This window comes from Pseudorasbora parva, chromosome 15 (assembly GCF_024679245.1).
Source record: "Pseudorasbora parva isolate DD20220531a chromosome 15, ASM2467924v1, whole genome shotgun sequence".
NCBI lineage: Eukaryota > Metazoa > Chordata > Actinopteri > Cypriniformes > Gobionidae > Pseudorasbora > Pseudorasbora parva.
In genome coordinates this window covers 880,891-906,183 of record NC_090186.1, presented here as the reverse complement: position 1 = coordinate 906,183, position 25,293 = coordinate 880,891, and the positions used below count along the sequence as shown (strand labels likewise).

Below are 25,293 nucleotides of genomic sequence, written 5' to 3'. Positions count from 1 at the left end.
TCGCTATCTCAGCTAATACAGATAATGATCCAGAATCAAATCTGAGGCAGAAATAAACTGAACAGGAGAAACAGCAACAGCAGGACGTCCGTCTCTGTGGTATGGACTGTATTTAGTGTCCTGTCAACATTTGTGTGTGTTTACTCGCAGTTTATGAGGACATGATTCGGTTTACAGACTATTGTATGCGACTAAAACTTAGCAGGAGCAAGCAGAACGGTTTTGCACGTCAGACTAGTGTAACGTTATACAGAGAACAGCAATGGAGTCCGTTAGCGCATTTGAATGACGAAGCACGCGATCGTGTCGTTTACTGATGTTTACTCACGCGACGGTAGCCAATAGCAGAGACATTTGAAGCAGTTTTACTCACCGGCTGCTTTCAAAGCAGGACCGAACCTTTATCACTGGGACCGCTCCGGCAGAAACACACTTCTTTGGTATGATTTGGTGAAGTCCTGACAGCAGTGGCGTGGAAATCCACTTTGCGACGCAACTGAAGCGATGTTGTGAAGCTTCCCGTCATTTCTGCGTTCAAATTGGTTCAAATGCAGCGCTGCCTTCCCAGAATGCTGTGCTGAAGCGTTGAAGTCGCTCGACGTCACCCATAGGAATAAAGTGGAGCGCGGCGCGGACTATAACGACAGAAGTGTTCACGGACGACTGGATCTGCAGCTGAGAGTGTGTATGGGCGTGCGTTTCCTCTCTCGCTCTAGTCACGCGCACACACACCCTACCGGGAGAAGAGCCCGTACGGCCCATACAAGGACCTTCCGCTCTATTAACGTCAAGCCGACCCATACTCGAAAAAAACTCTCCGAAACTTGTGAGAAACCGGAAGGAGTATTTTTGACAAAAAAATACTCTATCAAACGTCCAACATTAGTTTTTGAAACTTTGTCTATGTTTAGGATGGGAATCCAAGTCTTTAACAGTGTAAAGCTCAGTATGCATGAAACAGCATTTCACCGCCCCTTTAAAAAATGTCATAATTTAGAAATAAAAGGCATTTTTTCTATACTGATATTAGCCCTCTAGCATGAAAGCATCAAGGGGCGTGTCTGCTGTGAGACTTCAGTGAAAACATCCACTGTTGTGATTGGTTGTCATCTTTGCATTAGAAATGAGATTATGTGGTGGAGGGGGCGTGGTTTAGTGAGGGGGCGTGGTTTTAGTCAGGTGCGAGCAGCGGCAGCGCTGCCAGTCCACAGAGACGGAGAGCTGGGGAAAGATTGCTGAGAAAGTGTTATTGTTCTGAGTTGTTGAGAGCGCTGTGAGCGTGAGTTTATTTTGTTTGTATCTGAAAGCTCTGAATAAACTCGAGTGAACTTTGCAATGTTATTTCTCTCACAAAATGCTTTCACCACAGCTAACAACAAACACGACATCGACATGAATACAGTAAGAGCTTCTGTTGAGCATAACAGCATCATTCATTATAACGGCAGTTTGGACAAGTGTGCACTGCAGATATACGAGTGATTGACAGATCCGAACATTATAAAGAGTGTTCTTTGATTACTCTCTAGTTTAATCATTTAAATAACAGATTAGTTTCATGCAACTAACAGAAACGACGTGAAGTTGATGGTTTTAGCTATTGGCTTGATTCAGCGGTACTGTCGAATCCGTATGGTAAAGCCTGAGCTGACATCACAACTGATTTACTGAATCCATTCTCTACTAATTTTCTGGGCGGGCAAAGCAGAGGAAGGGGAGGAAACCTTTCCTTGTATAACGTCATAACAGGAGAACTCAAGATCAGCTCGTCTGGGCTCTCATTATCTCAAAGGCAGAGAAAGACAGCCAGAACTCGGTTTACACCCATCAACATTTCTAGCCACTTTGGGACAATATTCAGGTCAGAGGAACACATATTAATGCTGAAAAACCTCATAAAATTATAGAAATAAGCATAATTTATTAATTTTTCTCATTTGGACCGCTGGCTGGTCCCACAATGATCTCTGGTTTTACTGCCAAATGTCCCCACAATGGAGCCCAGCAAACAAAATGAGCCCAGTTCCTAAAAAGGTTATTGGAACTTTGATTTGAAATGTTTCTATAATGTTAAAATGTCCAGTTTTCTTGTTATTAATATAATGTTGTTTAAAGGTTACAGTAACGTCAGTACAACGTGCAAGAATGAGAAACTATTACAAGAAAGTTAAGGTTATACTTCCACACAATTAAGAATCATGTAATTGTGCCTTTTAAAACAATTTCTATAGCGGTGAGCATTTTGCTCTCTTTATGTGCCGCGGGCAGCTCGTGTTTTGTAGGAGCACTCTGAGCAGAAAAGCACCCGACGTCATCTGCTGTTCTTTTCCCGTTGTCTTGGGCTGTGATGAGATCTTGTGTGATATTGCCAGACAGAGTGTGAGGGTGAAGTTAGGATAGGATATGCCGCTGCTACATTTACATTACGCCTCCACTGTCGTTTGGCTTTTTATAGAAATAAAAGCGTGATTTAAGTCTTGGATAACGGCCGCTTCAGTTCCATCAGCTCACCCAGCACGAGCTGCAGAGATGTTCGTAGTGTGCAGCAGGAATCAGAGTTACTGACAGGGTATCTGCAGGTTTCACCAAGCCAAATTTAAGATGTTTTAAGACTTTTTTAAGACCATTTTGAATAAAATTTAAGACCTTTATCGCGCAATAAAAAAAAAACATGCATAGCAAATGCAGAATCACTCAGTTACTTAAACTTATATTATTTAATTTATTTAAATTGAACAAAGTATTAGTAAACTTATTATTCATAGCTCAATCCCACAAGGATTAGCGCATATTATATATATGTGTGTGTGTGTGTGTGTGTGTGTGTGTGTGTGTGTGTGTGTGTGTGTGTGTGTGTGTGTGTGTGTGTGTGTGTGTGTGTGTGAAATTTGACCAATGCATGAATCTTGTTTGGTATTACAAAAACAAAAAAGGCTGGTCCAGCGGTGCGCTATCTATCTTTAATAACACGATCGCTTGGGGTGGGAAATATGACCAACATCTAAAACGTAAACCACAGCAATAATTGCTTAATATAAGTAAAAAGTTTTCAAGTAATTACATAATCAAGTAATCGGTCAGAAAATAAAATATATACTTATAAACAAATGACAATAGGACAAATAAATACAACATACAGATGCACATCTACAAAGAGGAACACTCCACTGTTTTTAGAAATAGGGCTTATTCAACTTCTTTAGACATTTAGATATGTGGGCAAATGCGTTTGTCTCAGTGCATGCATTGTTTTAGTTTGGCAGGGTCGCCGCTAGCTTAGCTTATAATGCATTTCCCCACATATCTAAATGTAGAAAAGTTCAATAAGCCCTATTTCTAAAAAGGTTGTAGTGTTCCTTTAAGTGTAAGTGCTGTTTCCCCGTTTGTGTTGTTGTCGTGGCAAATTCTAAGTTCTTGATTGTCTCCGGTGCTTTAAAGAAAATCTCTCAGAGTCGAAGTTCCAGGTCTCAGAAGAAATTAACTTTATTGTATGAACAACAAAGTGAGGTGCCAGCTGAACATCTGACCATCTCTTCCTCAGCTCACACTTTTATACAGTTCTAGCTCAAGGTTTCATGGGAGGTGCATTACTCCGAACACTTTTTGCCACAGTTGCTCTATTCATAAACTTATCTAGTCTTCTTTGTAATGGTGGCCGACTGCCACTAGTTTCTCTTTCTCATCCATTAGGCACCATTCTTTTTACAGTCACCTCCTGGGTACTTACTGACAGGTCCCAAACCTTTTAACTCAAATCAGGATATAGACATATGCATAATGTGTGTATTTGATCGTTCAAGAGTAACGTTAGGCTAATGAGCCTAGAAATAACATCCAATACACTCGCGTGAGCGCTGACAGGCAGCACACACACACCGTCTGACGTCGGAGTTCGCTGTTCACATCACTGTTATTAACTATTTTAGTGCAATCGGGTATATTATACTTTTATTCGGTCATTAAGCAAGATGGTGAGAAAGATTCGCCTTCGCATAAATCACATAAAATCCGTTTTATGCGTCTGTCTGTGGAGATCAGAAAGAGGCTTGTGCCAATAACACGAAAGCTGATTGGCTGCAATATAAGACGCATGCTTGCCTAATTTATAGTTGTAATAGAGCGAACAATAGTTGGTCTAGTGAAAGAAAGAACTACAAACACCACGGAACAAACACACACACACACACACACACACACGTGCGCGCGTGCTGCGGGAGGCGATAGCGTTTCAATGAGGTAGCGTTAGATGGACGTAGGAAAATTAAGACCTGTTAACATTATTTAAAGGGATCCCCTGGTGTTGAGACTTGTATGGCTTAATATAACATGAATGATGTCTCTTACTGAAATATGTAGTAGAAAACCCATGAAAGATCTACATTATTTAAAAAAACGATTTTATATTTGGACCATGGGCGGCGCCATTTTGTTTGCGTTCTAGGTTGATGACGTAGAATTGCTGCACTCCTCAATCAGCTGGCGTTACCCGTAGCTATTTTTACCACAACGCAACTCGAAAATTGATTCAGAGTTAAACAAAACCAATGAATTGCTTTGTAATTGTACTTAAAACACACTCAAACATACATGTGCACACAAACTCTCTCTCTCACAGACTCACACACACCCCAACAGATTGGCGCGAAAACACACACACACACACACACACACACACACACACACACTGCGTGCGCGCATACATAACCCTCAATCACTATTCCCTGTGTTGATATCATAGATAGACTGTTGATATGCAGTAGATTAACTGTAATGCCTAATGTGACCAGCAGAGGGAACTGTCTGTAGGACGATGGGATAGGGGAACGTGAGGACGAGAGGCAGGATGTTTTGGTGATGATGCAATGGGATTGGTTTGTGCATTAAAGTTTGAGCACGCTCAGTGAATTAACCTCAATCTTTAAACTTTCATTTTTAAGACACAAATAACATTCCCTACTTTTGTTCACTAATACAACTTGAAGGAGTGAATGAAGATGAGTGTGTGAAGTCGGACAGCTGTGTGTAAATCGGCTGTACACTCGTTATTGCGGCGCGTGAGACTGAATGACTGCACTCGAACATGTCCACTATGGTGTCGGACAACACTACAAATGGCCGTCCCTTCAAATAATGCCCTATTTCAGGGTATAGGGGTCGATTTCGGATTCAGCCCCGGTCGTGGAGACTGAGCAGCCCAACATCTCGATTGAGACAGAGCAGTCTGTCAGGTGTGTGTGCGCGCCCGCCGATCTGTGTGTGACTTGTGTAGGTGAGTTTGTGTGCACATGTATGTTTGAGTGTGTTTTAAGTACAATTACAAAGCAATTCATTGGTTTTGTTTAACTCTGAAACAATGTTCGAGTTGCGTTGTGGTAAAAATAGCTACAGGTAATGCCAGCTGATTGAGGAGTGCCACCATTCTACGTCATCAACCCCATAACGCAAACAAGATGGCGCCGCCCATGGTCCAAATATAAGTTGAGACTCCGCGGGGACCCTGACTGATCGCGTGATGAGGACACATGAGGCTTTAATATTGAGATTTGATTATGGTTGCTCTTATTATAAGACTAAGATAAAACTGTGTTATTTATTTTTATTTATGCTGTTTTTATTTCTATGATCAATTTGTGCTGAGGAGTTCAGTTAGAGGTCAAAGGTTGTAGAAGCTCATAAATCATGTGCAGTTCTAATGTCTGAAGAGACGATCATTCAGGACAGAAGCCAGTCAGGTGAGTTTATGCTAAACCTTTTACAGCGCTTGAGTATTGTTGTCTTTTACTGCAGATGATAATTCATACTCAGAAAGTAGAGCTGAAATAACATTCATTACACCCCATCTGAGCCTGGTTTCTGCCAAGGGTTATTGTTCTCCATTATGATGGAGTTTTGGTTCCACTGTCGCCTTCGGCTTGGCTGGCTCAGTTGGAGACACTAAACTCTCCGCTATATCCCTGATCTGCCCACACTGACACTATATGATAATGAGCTGATGACATCACTGTTCTCTCCAGAGCGGCCGAATCAAATTCTGTTGCAATGGAACAAACCGAAAGGTTGGCGGTTCGATCCGCGGTTCCACCTGACCAAGTGTCGAGGTGTCCATGACACCGAACCCCAGCTGCTCCTGATGAGCTGGATGAGCCTTACAGGGCTGACACCGCCGCCGGTGTGTGAATGAGAGAGTGGATGGGTGAACGTGAGGCAAACATGTAAAGCGCTTCGGATGGCCATAGGGTCTGTTAAAAGAGCTATATAAATGCAGTCCATTTACACACACGTTCACTCGCTCACTCACACACACACACACACACACACACAGTCACTCACTCTCACACACACACAAACACTGTCGCTCACACACGCACGCACACACACAGTCACTCACTCTCACACACACACAAACACTGTCGCTCACTCACACACGCACACACACGCACACACACACACACACAGCTCCACTGCAGACTATAGAGGTCCCCTGTTGGATAGGTAGACATCGGTCTCACACACACACACACACACACACACACACACACACACACACACACACACACACACACACTCCATAGCCTCTAATGGAGCTGTGTGTGTGTGTGTGTGTGTGTGTGTGTGTGTGTGTGTGTGTGTGTGTGTGTGTGAAGCACGAGCAAACACGCACGAGCACCACACCCGTTGTAATTGCCACCGTTAATGCAATAGGTGCAGATAAGATGCTTTGGCAATTATTTTGGACTATGTGTTTGATCGCAACAATCAAGTTTGCATACAAACAAGCATTACTCACCGGGAGAATTTACCAACAGCCGCTGCTACCGCATGATTTCTCCCGTGGATTTCATCTACCGGGTGAAGAGTTTACAATCTTCCAGCAGTATGTTTGCCCGCTGTCTGAGCATCAATGGATGGCTTTCCAGTCCCATGAGAAACTCTACAGAGACCGTCTGAATACCAAACGCCAGCGCGAGAGGAACTTTGTTTGCTCGGGTGATCCGGGCTGGATAACGCTAGTGGATAACGCTAGCTAAGCTATTACATGGGATATTCTTTAAGAATGGAGTTTTTTCAGCGGTAAACTACAGCGGTAGGCCTTTTGGACTACAATGTTTGAAATATGTGTTGAGAGTTTTGAAAAAATTCCCGGCGATTCAAACATATCCTGAGGATTTAACATTGGCCGCAACAGCTGACTGGATCCGTGAACAGCTGCGCCACCTGCAGGAAAACGTCTTGCCCTCTCTGCGGACAGGAGCAACCCACCGCCGGCAAAACAATCAGGTGAGCCAGAACAAACTTGCATATTTGTGGCAGCATAGAAGATCTAAAGCGATCCAAATCATCTTAAACAACAGTAAATATCCCGACACTCCTCCCTGTTCTACCGACATTACAGCTATACAAATTTATTATGATAATAAATGTCAAAATCAGAGACGTGTTGAGGATTTTTCATCACCACCCTGGCATTTAAATGTGCCACCGTTGGAGCCCACTTTTTTCCCTGAAACAACGCATTTCACAAATTAGGAAGTAGAGACTGTTTTAAGTAACCTTCCTAATAATAAAGCCAGTGGTAAGGATGGTGTGACATATGAGACTTTTAAAACTATGCAGTCATGTCATATTTTAACAACTGTCTTTAATGTCTGTTTGGAAAATAAGAGAGTACCAGATTCATGGAAAGGAGCACTAATTCATCGTATTCCAAAAAAAGACAACATCCCTGATGATCCATCGACATGGAGGGATATATCCCTCCTCCCTACCATCTATAAGGTGTTCATGAAATGCATACTAGCCAGAGTTCTCCCCTGGTTGGTGGAAGCTGACATCCTATCCACCAAGCAAAAGGCATACATCAATAGGCAAGGTATGAATGAGCATGTGTTCTGCCTAAAAACAGGGATAGATGACTTTAAGCATGAGTCGTGTAAACTGTACTCAGTCTTTCTAGACTTTAAAGATGCATTTGGAACTTTATCTCACACTGTCATGATCAGCTCATTGGAGGAAATACAGCTTCCTCAACTGTTCATTGACATAGTGAAGGATGTATATAGAGGTTCCTTTATTGAAGTAATCTGTGGAGAACAGCTCACTCACCCAACACCACTTCAGATAGGCATTAAAACAGGCTGCCCTTGGAGTGCGATTAACTTTATAATTGCCACCAACCAATGGTTAAAGTGCATGTGTCAATGTGCCCCCCCTGACGTGATTTCACCGATCCCAGTCCAAGGCTATGCAGATGACGTCCAGATCGCCTCCAGAGACGAGAGCGTTATTAAAAACATGCTGGCTAGGACCGATTCTTTCCTGACATGGTCAGGCCTGGAGATTAAGGACACAAAATGTGCTGTTCTGTATGAGAGGAGGAGTGGAGGGAACAGGTGGTATCGCTCAAAAACTGATAAATGTCCAGAGTTCACCGTGGCAACTAAACCAATACGTGTATACTCTCTTCACGAGACATACACTTATCTTGGACACAAAATTAATATTGCAGGAGAATGCAAAGAGCAGGTAAACATCATATGGTCAGGGTTTGTTTCCAGGCTGGACTTGATAGATAAATGTCCATTGCCTCTGACCATGAAGCTAGAGGCTATTAGACAGGTAGCGCTGTCTAAAGTACAACATCTGTTCTCCAATGTCCATATCCAGCAGAAAGTGCTGAGGGACATGAACAGTAAGACAGTGAGTGTGGTGCGGAAGTGGTTTGGACTCAACACACACAGCACCCGTGATGTTATTTTTCATCCTCAATGGGAAGGAGGGTTGGGAGCACCAAACGTGATCTGGATTTACACCAGCATGCGGATTTCCCATCTTCTGAACATGCTGAATAATGATGACAGAGACGTGAGGCAGCTGGCTCGATCTTCCCTGTTCCTGGACCTAAGGAGGCGTAAGGTGCCGTTGGCCAGAGACTCAGAGCCTCATTTCCTGGGTTTCAAAAGGAAACCCAGTGGGAAACTGGACACCCATTCAGATGGCTTTGGTGTGTGGTCAGACTGGCCGGACCTGAATGATCTCTGTGTCCGAGCTGGAGTAGCACTGGAGTGGGTGCGGTCTGACTCTGGGACTGTGAGGGTCTCAGAGGATATCATCTGTGACCCCCTGGTCCATATTAAGGCAACAGCCACATATGGTGGCCACAGCTATCCGCTAACATCTACAGGAGCCCGGAGAACTCTCCTGGACTTACACCAACATCACCAGAAACAACACTGGACTGGCCTGAGACTCCAGGGGAAGCTGGCATGCCTCTCCTGTGCTGATCACTCTGTCTCGCACTCGTTCTTTAAGAACACTGCACTCAGTGAGGACATTGTCACCTTCACTGTAAAGGCAAGATTGCAAGTTCTTCCTACCAGACTTAACCTTTCCATCTGGTTTCCTTTGACCCAGGTCCCTCACTGTCTACATTACACCACCGAGCAGATGACTGAGACACTTCCACATATCCTGAATGGCTGTCATGTTTACAAGGGAATGTACATCGCACGCCACGACAGAATAGTGGACCTTATAGTGAAGGACATATCAAAACATCTCTCACCCTCAGTGAAAATATACAAACACTCTAGCGTAAAAGCATCCATGTTCCAGCATGGTAGTAGTAACTCTGATGCTTTCTCACATCTGTCTGCTAACACACCAGATGTTATTGTGGTTAATGAGGAGCTCAGTGAGGTGTTCATTCTGGAGGTGGCATGCACCTTTGACTCTAGCATGGAGGAAGCCTTTATGACTAAGGTCATTAAATACCAGCCGCTCTTAAACTCCATCTCAGAGATCGGTTATCGAGGCAGACTACTGGTGTTCATATTCGGCAGCTTAGGACACACTCATAGGCTGGTGGTACGAGGCCTTCAGCAACTTGGGATGCCCAAGAAAAGGGCCAAACAGCTAGCGAAGTATTGTGCCCTGTCTGCTATTATAGGCAGCCCTGATATATGGAGGAGACGCTGCTACTTATACCCATAACACCTGAGTGATGAGCTTTTGTGAAGATCTGTGTATGCCACTGGGCCATGATTTTGTACATGCAGTAAACTGCACCTATAATGTTTATGTCCCTGTAAATTAATTCTTTTAAAGTGGACTTAAATAAATTGTTAAAATGTGTGTGTGTGTATGTGTGACCGATGTGTACCTATCCAACAGGGGACCTCCATAGCCTCTAATGGAGGTGTGTGTGTGTGTGTGTGTGTGTGTGTGTGTGTGTGTGTGTGTGTGTGTGTGTGTGTGTGTGTGTGTGACCGATGTCTATCTATCCAACAGGGGACCTCCATAGCCTCTAATGGAGCTGTGTGTGTGTGTGTGTGTGTGTGTGTGTGTGTGACCGATGTCTATCTATCCAACAGGGGACCTCCATAGCCTCTAATGGAGCTGTGTGTGTGTGTGTGTGTGTGTGTGTGTGTGTGTGTGTGTGACCGATGTCTATCTATCCAACAGGGGACCTCCATAGCCTCTAATGGAGCTGTGTGTGTGTGTGTGTGTGTGTGTGTGTGTGAAGTGAGCTGCCATCTCCACCATTACATGTCTTTACAAATAAATAACATTGTTTTTTTAAATTATATTAAATGCAGTTAAGCTTCGTACAGACTATATAATGTGTCGAGTAATAATATGTTATAAATAATATTTAGAATAACTGTGTTCTTTTGAATGTACTGACAAGTACACTGTAAACCCTAATAAGTTGAGAATACTCAAATGATTTGAGTAAACTCGTTCCCTCAGTTCAATTGAGTAATGGAGTCTCCTAAAACATGTATTTTTTAAGTTCACTTAACTTGGAGCTCACGTTCACTGTACTTAAATTGTTAAGTTCACCAAACTGGGTACTCCAGAAGTTCAGTACAGCATGATGGGTACAACCAATCAAAACTTCCCCATTGGTCCCAGCATGCATTGCAGCATGAATAAATGATGCGTCTAAATTTTCTTTGAATTTTTACTATTTTCTGTTACTTTTGCTGTTTTGTTCTGATGTTTTTTTAGCTTGTTTTATGATCTGTTTATCAGAATTTTTTCACTATTGTAAAAAGATTTTTGTCACCATTGTAGATTCATATGCAGATTAGTGATGTGTGTATGTCTAACTAATGCCATAGATTTAAACATTTTGTGCACATAAAAAAAATAATTATATTAGCACAATAGTGAAGATTCTAGTATTATTAAAATTTCAAAACTATTAATAACTGCTTTGACATACAAAGCATTGGACTCTGCACAAGATCAGGGATTCTGCCTATACATGATGATGTTATTATCATCATCAATGAATAAACAACACCACTTGATGATATTTTCTCTTGGCTTTTTGTTACTTCACGGTGTCTCACAAACACAAATCAGCCAGAGGAACACTAATATTACATTATCAAGGGTCAAGAGCCCAACTAAAGCAAACACTGATCTCCATCATGGTGACTTCCAACAAAACTATTATTTTCATTAAAACAGAAATAAAGTCAATCTGGTTATAAGTTAGTTCACTTATTATTGTTAGGTTTAGTAACGTACAAATTTTTACTTACCGAATTTAAGGTCTCCATCTTAATTTGAATCAGCAACAAGCAACAGATGAGGCGAAAAGGACCGCCTTTTGTAAATGTCCTCCAATCAGTGAATTAGTTCTTGTTGCCAGACAGAACTCCTTGCATGGCCAATCACATCAAAGCAAGACCAGAGTGAGCTATTTTAATTACGATTTTGAGTTCATACAACTTGAAATCTTAAGTTTATGTATTTTGTAGGTTAATAAGTTATGCTAACTTATATGTCTGAGTTTTTAGACTAAACTAGTAATATTTTGTAATACAGTTCGTAGATGGGAAGGAAGGAGGCGGGAACCGGCGAACGTTTCAAACACATTTATTCAAAATAAATAAACAAAATGAAAGTAAAACCGCGGACAGCCCCTCACGGACGACTGCCCGCAAACACACACCAAAATAAAACGTGGGCAGCCCCTCACGGACGACTGCCCACAAACACATAAACAAAACTAAACATAAACTCCAGGCCTGGTCCTCTCTCGTCTTCCGCAGCTCTTGCTCCTCCTTATATGCTCCCGTCACATGGCCGCGAGACGAGACCGGTGTGCCACGCAGCTGGCACTCGTGAACGTTAATCACCGGGCCCGCTCTCGCGGTCCCTCGCCCCGCTGCTTGCCACACCACATATTTATTCAAGTTTACTTGATTTGTTTAAGTAAAGACAACATTAGGGTTTACAGTGTATTTATTTGTAACCTAAAATATACTTTAATGCCATCTATTTTGAAGCTTATATTTAAATATATTTATTACACAGTTGCAATAAAGTTACAAGATGTAACATCAACATTTTAATTGTCTAATGTTCCTGATGTAAGTGTTGATGTGAACTTGTGCTGCTAGTGCTCTGTAAGAATAAGTTGATTTGTAAATGTAAAATTAACTGCTGTGAAGCTGAAAGTTGGTTAGCAAATTTATAAACTCCTCACTCAGTTCTCCTAAATATTGGGAAATATGTCCTAGTGATTGTAATTTAATTTAATTTAATTTGGCGGTGTATTTGGTCTACACTGTAAACCCTAATGTTGTCTTTACTTAAACAAATCAAGTAATCTTGACTTAATATTACTAGTTTAGTTCAAAAACTCAAAACTATAAGTTAGTATAACTTATTAACCTACAAAATACATAAACTTAAGATTTCAAGTTGAATGAACTCAAAATCATAATTAATTAAAATAGCTCACTCTGGTCTTGCTTTAATGTGATTGGCCATTCAAGGAGTTCTGTCTGGCAACAAGAACTAATTCACTGATTGGAGGACATTTACAAAAGGTGGTCCTTTTCTGTTGCTGATTCAAATTAAGATGGAGACTTTTTCATTGTGTGCAATCTTAAAATCGGTAAGTAAAAAAGTTACTAAACATAATAATAACATGTGAACTAACTTATAACTAGCCAGACTGACTTTATTTCTGTTTTAATGGAAATAATAGTTTTGTTTGAAGTCACCATGATGGAGATCAGTGTTTGCTTTAGTTGGGCTCTTGACCGTTGACTGTATAATATTATAATATAATGTTTATCTGGCTGATTTGTGTTTGTGAGACACATTTGTGAAGGAACACAAAGTCAAGAGAAAATATCATCAAGTGATGTTGTTCAATCATTGACGATGATAACATCACCATGTATTGGCCAACAATCCCTGATCTCATGCGGAGTCTAATGAAATATTAATACGCATTACCATGAGATTATTTACTCTTGTGGTAATTGAACAATTTATTATTTTATTTTAGTGCGCTCAAAATGTTTAAATCTGCGGCATTAGTTAGCACAGACATCAATAATCTGTGTATGAATCTCTACTATGGTGACAAATATATATTTTTTTATTCGATAAACAGATCAACTCTGAACATAAAACAAGCTACAAAAACATCAGAACAAAAGAGCAAAAGTAAAAGCAAATAGTAAGAATCAAAGAAAATGTGTCACAATTCAGATTCATAATTTATTCATGCTGCAATGCATGCTGAAGTTTTGATTGGTTGTACCCAGCATGATGTACTGAACTTCTGGAGTACCCAGTTTGGTGAACTTAACAATTTAAGTACAGTGAACGTGAGCTCCAAGTTTAGTGAACTTAAATATACATGTTTTAGGAGACTCCATTACTCAATTAAATTGAGGGAACGAGTTTACTCAAATCAATTGAGTTCAATCAACTTATTAGGGTTTTCAGTGTAGGACGTAGGTAACAGCTTTGGTAGTGAGCTTCTTTGTCTCACCTGTGAGAGTCTTCATGCATTGAAATGTAAATTACTGGTGGGGGGTTGAGCAGCAAACTCAACACACACTAGTAATGAGATAACTCTGTGTTAGGGGTGGGAATCTTAAGGCTCTTAAAGATCCGATCCGATTCTGATTCTGGGAGTAACGATCCGATTCCCAAAACCATTCTCAACATGTTTTTTAGTAATTATACATTAACATTTGGTAATACATTAACTTTACAGTTTAACCTAAATTGGAGTTACTATGCTTTTTGTTCATAGTTAGAATATCTGTTTGGCAGTTTTGCCATATTAAAAATGATTATGAAGATTTCTTTCAATATTTTTATTTTATTAACAAAGTAATATCAGGATTAACAAGCTCTGGATGAAACATGGTAAACCATACAATTGCAGAACAATCATTAAGAAGAAACAGTTCTAAATTTACAACTAAGTGTGACTATTTTTCAGTTTTTAACCAAAAAAAAGTTATTTCAAGTCAAGTCAAATTTGATTTATATAGCACATTTAAAAGCAACAGAGTTTTGCGAATGGTCAGCATACGAACGTTCGTCTATCAACGTGTTTTTCTGTTTGGCCAGTGACCGCGCTTACAGTGGGGAAGGGGCCGTTTGAATCAAACACAGAATCGATTCTGAATCGACAGATGAAGAATCGCGATGCATCGAGCTTTTCTCCACCCCTACTATGTGTGTGTGTGTTTGGCTACATCTTGCTATGATATTATTATTTAGATTTGTAATATATTTCAATATGATATTACTACATCTTTTAACTACATGACTCTCTCTTTCACTGAGACTAAACCACTGCCCAAACTCTATATACAGGGACTAAAACTAACCTTTTGCCACAGATAATATGACAGTGACAGATAATATTCACTATTCTCTATTCCAATATCAAGAGCACATCTAAACCACTAGCCCAAACACATTACAAGAGAAAACACAAATAAACACAAAAGATATGATCCACATGAAATAAACAGTGCTTTTCAGGACGGTCTCTCAGTAGTTGTGATATAACACTGTATTGTCCTCACTGTATATATATATTTATAATTTAAATTAGTTATTAATTTTAAGTGTATGTTCACTTAACTGAACCTACTATGACATAAGCAACTATGTTTACTGGGATACTTCCTATTTTTTGAAATAATTGTGTATTAATTTGTCCACTTAAGAGCAGAGAGTCCTGAAAGAGAGCTCAGTTTAGCATTCGTGGACTGTCAGAGATTCAGCTTTTGGGGCGTGTGCTTCAGATGTTTATAGCACATGAGTAATGAAGAGCCTTCTGAAGCAAAGTGGCACGTTTGTGTAAGAACAATGTCCATATTTTAAACTTTATAGACTAAACGAACTATTTTTATTGAAAGAAATTGTGTTTTAGTGTTATTATGAAAAGAGTAACCCCTGACGCTAAGTTTTGTTTAGCTCTATCTTCTCTCTTCAGTGTTTGTCAGTGCACATACGTCAAGGATTCATGGGTGAAGAAGGGTTACTCTTTAAAGGACAACTCCGGTGAGAAATGACCCTCGGGGTAATTAACAGATGGTGGTTACCGAGTAGATCGTTCTCTGGGATGCGTTTTCATGGAAATCAAGTGTAAAGAGTTTTATCTCTGAAAACAGATTTGAGTGACGAACGCTGTGCTAAGAGATGAACTGTGACTGAATCTCATATGGGCCGTTGTTTCTGGAAGAAAACACTGAACGCAGTGGAGAAAAAGATAAATAAAAATATAAAAGTCCATGTAATTAGATTTTACAAACTTAATTCCTATCGATCAGCTCACTTAGCACAGCGTTCGTGGCTCGAGTCATCGAGACTGTTTTCCAAGATGGCTGCCGTCTGTAAACGCGTAATGGACTGTCTTTATAAAGTACCTTCTTATTAAACCGTTTGTACTCTTACTAAGTTCTCAATGCTTGGGTTTGCATGTAGGGACCCTCATCATGCTGCCGTGTTAGTGTGAGGCTATTTTGAGCCTTGTTAGTGGCATTAACTAGCGGTTTAATTTCACTTATTCCATGCCCCATAGGCAAACATTATAAGCTAATCTGTGTTTAGAGATAAAACTCTTTACATTTGATTTTCATGAAACCGCATCCCAGAGAACGATCTACTCGGTAACCATCTGTTAATTACCCCTAGGGTCATTTCTCACCAGAGTTGTCCTTTAAGCGCAATGTGATTCGTGTAGCACTGAAAACCGAAAGCTAGTATTTTAGTCTATAAATGTTTAAATATGGATATTTTTATTACACAAATGCACCGCTTCAGCAGGCCTTTATTATCCCCTGGAGCTGTGTGGATCAGTTATATGATGGTTAGATGCACTTTTATGGACCGACAAGGCACTGGCATTATAAAGCTGGGAAGAGCCAGGACTTTCTAATATAACTGTTAATAACTCAGATAAAGAATGTCATATCATGGGCTAATTTTCATTTGTGTGTGAACTAACTGCTGTAAACACACACACACACACTCGTCTAGTGACTGTTGTTCTAGATGTCTGTGATCTCACACTGGATCCAGACACACACACACACACACACACACACACACACACACACACACACACACACACACACTGCCCCTAAACCTACCCATCACAGGAAACATTCTGCATTTTTACTTTCTCATAAAAACTCCTCCTGTGTGATTTATAAGCCTTTTGTAAAGTGGGGCCATGGGTAATGTCCTCATATTTCACCCTCTCCTGTAATACCTGTGTCATACCCATGGCATTATACACATTTGTGTCCTCATATGTCACAAAAACATGCCCACACACACACACACACATGCACAAACACAAACACACATGCACAAACACACACACAATCACTTGTCTACTCAGACACACACACACACACCCATTCACTCACTCACTCAGATACACACACACACACAGTCAGTCAGGCACTCTCTCTCACACACACACACACACACACACACACAGTCAGTCAGGCACTCTCTCACACGCACACACACACACACTCACACACACACTCGTCTAGTGTCTGTTGTTCTAGATGTTTCTCTCTTCTTGTGTTCAGGGGCCTGTGATCTCACACTGGATCCACACACACACACACACACACACACACACACAGTCAGTCAGGCACTCTCTCACACGCACACACACACTCACACACACACTCGTCTAGTGACTGTAGTTCTAGATATTTCTCTCTTCTTGTGTTTCAGATGCCTGTGATCTCACACTGGATCCACACACACACACACACACACACACACACACACACACACACACACACACACACACTCACACACACACTCGTCTAGTGTCTGTTGTTCTAGATGTTTCTCTCTTCTTGTGTTTCAGATGCCTGTGATCTCACACTGGATCCACACACAGCACACACTCGTCTCGTTCTGTCTGAGGGGAACAGGAAGGTGGAGTGTGTGAGAGAGCCTCAGCCGTATCCTGATCATCCAGAGAGATTTGATGGTGTTCATCAGGTTCTGTGTGGAGAGAGTCTGACTGGCCGCTGTTACTGGGAGGCCGAATGGAGCGGAGATAGAGCTGATATATCAGTGACATATAAAGGAATCAGGAGGAGAGGAGGGAGTGACTGTGTGTTTGGAGACAATGACAAATCCTGGAGTCTGTTCTGCTCTAGTAAAGGATTCTCTGTCCGTCACAATAATAACTGGACTGATATTCCTGCCATCCGTTCATCCTCTCAGAGAGCAGGAGTGTGTGTGGACGTGTCGGCCGGCACTCTGTCCTTCTACAGTGTCTCTGACACACACACACTCACACACTTACACACACTCTACACCACATTCACTGAACCGCTCTACGCTGGATTTTGGGTTTATTCTTCAGTGTCTCTGTGTCAGATTAAACAAACACACACACACACACACACACACACACACACACACACACACACACACACACACATCTGTAAAACCTCTTTGTAACGCCCACATACACACACAGTCATCAAACCTCACATAATTAGTTTCACTTTTTTTTCATTAATTAGTATCTAGATGTTATGAATCTAGATCACACACACACACACACACACACACACACACACACACACACACTGCTCTGAATCTCTAATAACACACACACACACTGCTCTGAATCTCTAATAACACACGCACACACTGCTCTGAATCTCTAATAACACACACACACACTGCTCTGAATCTCTAATAACACACACACACACACACACACACTGCGGCAGTGGCAGTGGCTCAGTGGTTCATGTAGATTGTCTACAAACCGAAAGGTTGGTGGTTCGATCCCCGGTTCCACCTGACCAAGTGTCGAAGTGTCCATGAGCAAGACACCTAACCCCAGCATGCTCCCGATGAGCTGGATGGCGCCTTGCATGGCTGACATCGCCGTCGGTGTATGAATGGGTGAATGTGAGGCAAAAATGTAAAGCGCTTTGGATAAAGGCGCTATATAAATGCAGTCCATTTACCATTTACACACTGCTCTGAGTGTTTAATAAGGTTGTAATAATATTGCTATATTGTCAGATTGCTGTAATATGTATATTGTAAACTGATGATGAGATGTAATAAAGGACTGATTGATTTAATCATGAAGTGGTTTATGAATGATTGATGTGAACTGATGACAGTATGAATAATCATGAATGTGATGAGATCAGCAGAATGAATTCTCTCACAATCACTGAGTCTCTCTTTATTTCTGTATTTCTGTATTTCCTGTCGGCGGTGAGGTCTGTCCTGCTCTTTCATGTGAAGCTGGAAATCTCAGAACAGTTTCTGTGATGATCCGGAGAGCACGGGTTCATATTCTCAGAGTCTTTAACGCCAACCAGGAAACTCATGAATATTCATGTAGGCTCCGCCCAGCTCCACCCAGAGCCATAGAGGGGGCGGAGCCACCGAGTAAACGTGACGCGCTGTTGTGTCGGACTCTGATTGGCTGTTGAGCCTCATGAAGGCTAATGATTGGTTAAGCGGTACATTTGAAAACATGTCGTTGTTGCAGTTATACAGTTAGCAGAGCGGGGCTAGTTAACGGAAATATTAGCGATTAATATTGTTATTAACGTGTTTTAAATGAGTCTCGTTTAACCGTAAACATTCCCCCACGGACTTTCTGTGTTCAACAAGAAGAAACGATGGACATTAATTCTTATTTTCAGTAAGTAGCGTGTTAGCATCTGACCGAGAGTGTGTATTGGTCCTGATGATGTTTATGATTCAGTTGGGTTATTAATATGGCTCAATATCATGATGTTTTGTTCTATATAACATGTTAGGGGTTACAGTTTTGACCCATAGACCAGATATGCGAAATGAAGACCAGGAGTCAGGATGTTCAATCATCGGAGAGAATTTTACTGAAGAATAGTTTGCAGTTTCATCAGTAGAGTCAGCTTTAGAGTCTCTCAGGGCGGTGTCAGGCCAGACTCTACTCTACACAAAATTACCACACCAGTTATACCAATTTCAAGGGCATGATTTACATCATTATGGACACGTGGAATATTACTGATTGGCATAAAGTCTAAACAATGTGTCACACGAGAATAGATAGGAGATGTTGTTGTTGTTAATCAGGATGTATACATCAGACAATCCCAAGATTGGGGTAGTGTTGACTTCAGGGGAGTCCTAGAAAGACGCCAAGAGGTCTAGGGTGTGAGAAAAGCGGTCCAATCCATCCATAGACCTGCACAGAACATGTAACACACACACACACACACACACACACAAAACTCTAGGGCACATCTCTCCTCCAAGGTTAGTGCGTCCTGTGAGCTTATCAACAGAACAAGATATCAACACCACATGACAAACACATCTCCAGAAAGAAAAGTATGGCTAATGTCATCTACCTCATTCTATATAGAAATATAAAGACAAAAATGTACTTCTATCAATGGGAAAAATCACACTATATAAATGGGAAGAAATCACAATTGGGAGACTCAAATCCTCCCACCCCTTCCTGTCCTGGGGTTACTAACAACAGGCAGGATTCACCTCTTGGAAGTTCTAACTTTCTCTCCAAGGCCCTGTTGGTCAGGACCCAGAGATAGAGGTCAGGCTATCTATGTCAGGGCACATAGATAGGGGTCAGACTGTCTTTGGAAAGCAAATTAGACACCATACAGCAGACATGGAGTCAAAATCATATTAAATAATAGTTAAATGTATTAATGATCACCTAAAATTGATTGACAAAATTCATTATTTTGAAAGGATAATAACTGATTATTTAATTCATGAGGTTATTCAAAATCATTCAAAAGGATAAGATGCATATGATGAAGAGGCAAGGGTGTCGGCCCACTCCCCCCTTCAAACACAACTGTGTGCCTCCCTTCTCTGGGCTTGTGTGTTTTAATACATGTTCATACATCTATGACAGTCTTTGAGTCTCTTCTGCTCATTAATCTGATCATAACTCCAGTAAAGCAGTGAAATATTCCTCCAGTGTAAATCATCTGTTCTCTGTGTGAATATATAGTAAAGTGTGATTTATTCCTGTGATCAAAGCTGAATTTATCATCATTACTCCAGTCTTCAGTGTCACATGATCCTTCACTAATCATTCTCAGATGAGGATCTGATCATCAACACACATTTAGGATTATTATCAGTGATCAACAGTTTCTGCAGTTTCAGGATTCTCTGATCAATAGTTAATGTGATCGTCTGGCTCTGAGCATCCCACTTTACTCTACAGCGATCAGGCATATCATTATGACCACTGGCAGGTGAATAACACTGATGATCTCTTCCTCACTGCAGGGCGTTTGAGCTGAGCGTGCGCAGCTATGCTGGAGATGACCCGTTAGACCCCTGGGATAAGTAAGAACATCTTTAATGTCTTTATTATAGCTCTGATGAAATGATCCCCTCTCTGTCTGTCACTCATGGCTGGTTTGTGGCAGGTTTGTTCAGTTTCTGGAGAGCAAGCTGTCAGTGGAGGAGAGGAATGGTTTGTCTGTGGTTCTGGAGCGCATCGTTCAGACCTTCCTTCAAGATGAGCGATACCACAACGACCCGCGGTACGTCGCTCACTGCGTCAGATGTGTAGGTTCACTCCTGCTCACACACACACACACACACACACACACACACACGTCAAGTCATCTTTATTTCTATCGCTCTTCTCCAGCGCCGATTGTGTCAGAGCAGCTTCAGTGTTAAACAGGACAATACTGCAGCAGAATTAGATTTGGCTGTACAGTCGTTCTGGAGTAAACAGTGATGTTATCAGCTTATTTTAATTTATCATAGAGAGACAATGTTGGCAGATCAGTGCTATAGTTTATAGAATTAAAGACCTAATTCATTAATTGTATTTGTATACCAAAGGAATGATGGAGAGAAATAAACCTCTGGAGAAACCAGACTCAGTTCTCCTCTGGCCTATTAACACACAGTGTGTGATTATTATTCTGGACACCTTACAGCTCAGAAATCATATCAGATAAATATTCAACATTTCGGATCCGGCCGACTGCAGTAACCCTCGGAGAAACACACTCCTGCTCTCACACACACACTCTTCTGAAGGCAGGATCTGACTCTGATATGAACACACTCCTCCAATTTATTGAATTTGTGAAATGCATACATTACTAAAAATAGTGATGGCGATAGAAACACACCCGGTATAAAACCTTATATAACAAAATCTGGTCCCATTTCAGGACCAAGGGGTCTAATGAACTATTCTGTGAACATGAACACACTGCAGTGCTTTCTAACAAGAGTTTTCTGTAAACTGTAAACTTCTCAGCAAATCAACTTCTGAAAACTTAATTACAACTTGGCCAACTTATTTGATGTAAACCTGGAAACATGTCAGTGCTTAGAGCTGGTTTATCTTTAATGCAGAAGCATTCCCAGTAGATTAAGGTGAGAGTCACATAAGCATGTTTCTCTTCATGATCCAGCTGTGGAGGCTGAAGGTGTGGACGTACTGGAGCTACTGCTGTTGAACATCTGTCCAAGCGGATCAGCAAGAGCAGATTTCCTCCTCTTTGGACAGTGGAAAGATCTTTTCCAGGCTCACTGTAGTCTATCATCCTCTCAGCAGCAAACAGTACCTGGTGCTTCCCTCCTGCTCAGGAGGAGGAGAGATCTGAAATCTGCTGGCCATTAAGACTGAAGCCTCCGTGAAGAAAACAGTGGACACCTGTTGACCTGCTGCATTATTATTCAGACTAAATGCTCAGTGCTCAACTAAAATGACATGTAATGGTTTTAAAGTATAAAGCTGAGCCTTTAGAGGATTAATAAATGAATGTCCCTTAAGAGCAGCCGCCTTTGAGCCCACTGTGGTAAATGTCTGATGCGTGTCCTCTGGAGAGAGGAAGGGCAGAGATTTAAACCGAGGGTCTGAGGCTGATGAGATAAGGAGAGGTTGCTCTTCTCCTCTGAAGGATTATATCTCTCTGAGAGCTCTTGGTAGATCTTCATCTCTTTGAGTCTTTAGCAGTGCTGATCATGGCACTCAACAGGTGTGTGTGAAGCGGAGCAATGATAGAAACTGTTGGGTCTTCTCCTCACACATGACGTTTGTTTCCACCAGCATAGGCTTGAGGGCTTGATCGACCTCTTCAGCATTTGAGATTTCCATCTCAGTCAAGGTGCAGATGTCAGAGACTCTCGTTCTCACCTTTAAAAACAGCAGAGCAACATTCATTACAAGATTCATTTAATCATTTCAGATGAAAATAAGATGAACTTTTCCTAGCAACACATCAACAAATGAGATGAAATCCACACAATCCCCAAGGGATGTAATGTTGTTTAAGGCTTTAGTCGTATCAGTGCTGAAAGTCTCAGTAAACCGCTCACCTCAGGAGATCAGAGATCAGCACAGATGCCACTGAAGATGGACATTTGATGGTTTATTGGTATTTTTTGTATTATTATTAGTCTAATGTATGTTGTAAAGTCCGCCTGTGTTTGTACATGTGTCCCAAGGAGAGACATGGCTGAGCTATATTTGATCAAGAATGTGCACACATGTACCAAGTGGCATACAGTGGGCTATAGTTCTGCTGATGTGTTTGTTTGGTGATGTAGCGTTGACTGTTCTTTATAAGGAAAGTGGATTGAGCAACACATGTAAGCATGAAGTATACGTTCTATTTTAAACATATGACGCATGTTCTCTACCTTCTGAGGAAATCTCTTCCTAGTGAGTTCCTCTATATAACATCCAAATTCAGTCAACTGCCCAGAAGACAACGAGACGACAACAGCGAAGGAGACGACGACAACGATGAAGAGAAAGAGGGACAGAGGAGGGATGGAGAAGGGAGAAGGGTAGAGGAACGGAGGAGTGGACAAACACAAACAGCTAGCATGAAATAATCACTTTTCAATGTCTCTACTATGTCTGACATACAAAGATAATCAATAAGAGATCTCTTGGCCAAATGACTGGTATCCGGTCCTGTGATTCAATCCTAACGGGGACAAAGCTGTAATTTGAGATCAACAGCAGGATTGTGCTCCAGGAAACGGGACAGCATCTCATATGGTCCACCGGACTGCACCATCTGTGATCAGCTTGAGCAGTGGAAGGTCCACCATCGTCTGGTTCCTCTTCAGTTCTCCCGCTGCTGTGGTGCTCCTATGGAAGAGCACAGAAATCCTCTGAATCTTCTCCTGCAGTCGAGCTACAGCGGGGAGCTTTAAGGCTCGCTGTGACGTGAGCTTCAGTGTGTGTGCCAAACACCGGATGTGTTGGAATCCTGTCAGCTCCACAGCTAAAGTCATGTTGGTTCATTGCCAAAAGCCGAAGGTCCTTCCAAATAAACGTGTCCTGATGATGATGAAGGAAGCTTTGCCTTACAGATGTCCTCCAGCGTAGCTGAAGCACTGGAGCCGTAGTGTTGCTCTTCGCTCTCACTGTTCTGACACATTTACATCCGCGCTGCTCCTCACAGAGTTTCTGGCAAAGACCCAACAAATGAAGGATCCAATCGTGCGGATTTTTGCGCTGTGGTGTGCTGTGTCTCTTCTAAGGGATCAGGGGTGCGAAAGGAGCCGAAAAGTGCCATTGACTTAACATTGCGGAAACTTGGACCACTCATAGCTCCGAGTGAGGATTTCATAAACACTCGTTACTTATACGACATTTGAAGAGGCTGACAGGAACTCTCAGGACAGACATCTCAATGGGGTGTAAGTTTTACCCCTGGGGTGCTAGAGCTGCCCAAAGTTGCCCCATTGCCTTACTATGGGGAGAGATGTCCCATCAAACGCATGTGTTTTTCCTACTATGGTAAATCGCTGAGGGATTTTGTATTGACCATAGCTCTGGTTCACAGAGGCAGAGAGACAAGGGGGTGGGCTCAATTTACTCAGGCAACCAATCACTATCTCAGGATCTTCGTGCTGCTATTAAGCTACGCGTTAGCAACCATTTAGAGCTCCCTAGCAACTGATCCCATATACTTCCTTTGAAAGAGATCAAAGGGATATCTTTGGATAGAAGTGTCATAGAAACAAGAGGGTGCGATTGATTGACTCAGGGCATCAACGGCCAATCACAAAACACCTTCAGCACTTCCTAGCCACGCCCTAGCAACCATTATCAAGCACCCTAGCAACCCAAATCCACAGTGGATATCTTCAGATCTGAATGTCAGAGAGGAATGGGGGTTGGTTTATATCATTAATAGTGGCAAGGAGCTTTTGGAGAATCATTATGGGATGCTGCCAAGCCACTCCATAGCAACCAAACAGAGTACCCTAGCAACCATGTAGACCTCTGCATCAGAACATCGTAGAGACATGGGGGTTGGGTCTTTTGACTCATGCTAGCAAACAGCACTTCCAACATGCTACACATGCTAGCAGTAAATAGCTACATGCTAATAGTGATTAGCTAAGTGTTAAATCGGGCAAAGAACATAGTAAGAACTGTATAAACACTAGAGTAACTGTCTGTGACAACTATCAACTGTCTAGAAACACCATAGCAACCACTCAGAATACCCTAGCAACCATCAAGAACCCCCTAGCAACCACCTAGCAAAATGCTAATCGTGTTAACATCATGCAAACAACATGCTAATTGTGTTAGAATCATGCTATCATCATGTTAATCATATTAGCATAATGTTAAATACATGCTAATCATGTTAGCATAATGCTAATTGTGTTAACATCTTGTTAACATAATGTTAATTGTGTTAGCAACATGTTAACAAAACATGTTATTCATGTTAACATAATGCTAACAAACATGCTAATCTGTTAACAACATGCTAATCATGTTGCAAGCATTATGCTAATTGTGTTATCATAATGATAACATGCTAATCATTTTAGCAAAATGTTAATCGTGTTAACTTAATGTTACCAAATATGCTAATCATGTTAACATAATGACAATTGTGTTAGCATCATGCTAGCATTATGCTCATTGTGATAACATCATGCTAACAACATGCTATTTAT

At 41.5% G+C, this 25,293-nt stretch overlaps 1 pseudogene; it reads left to right on the top strand.

Moving 5' to 3' along the window:
• Positions 1 to 21,976, top strand: part of LOC137041798 (NLR family CARD domain-containing protein 3-like) — a 54,885-nt pseudogene extending 32,909 nt beyond the window's left edge.
• Positions 21,977 to 25,293: the final 3,317 nt, after the last annotated feature.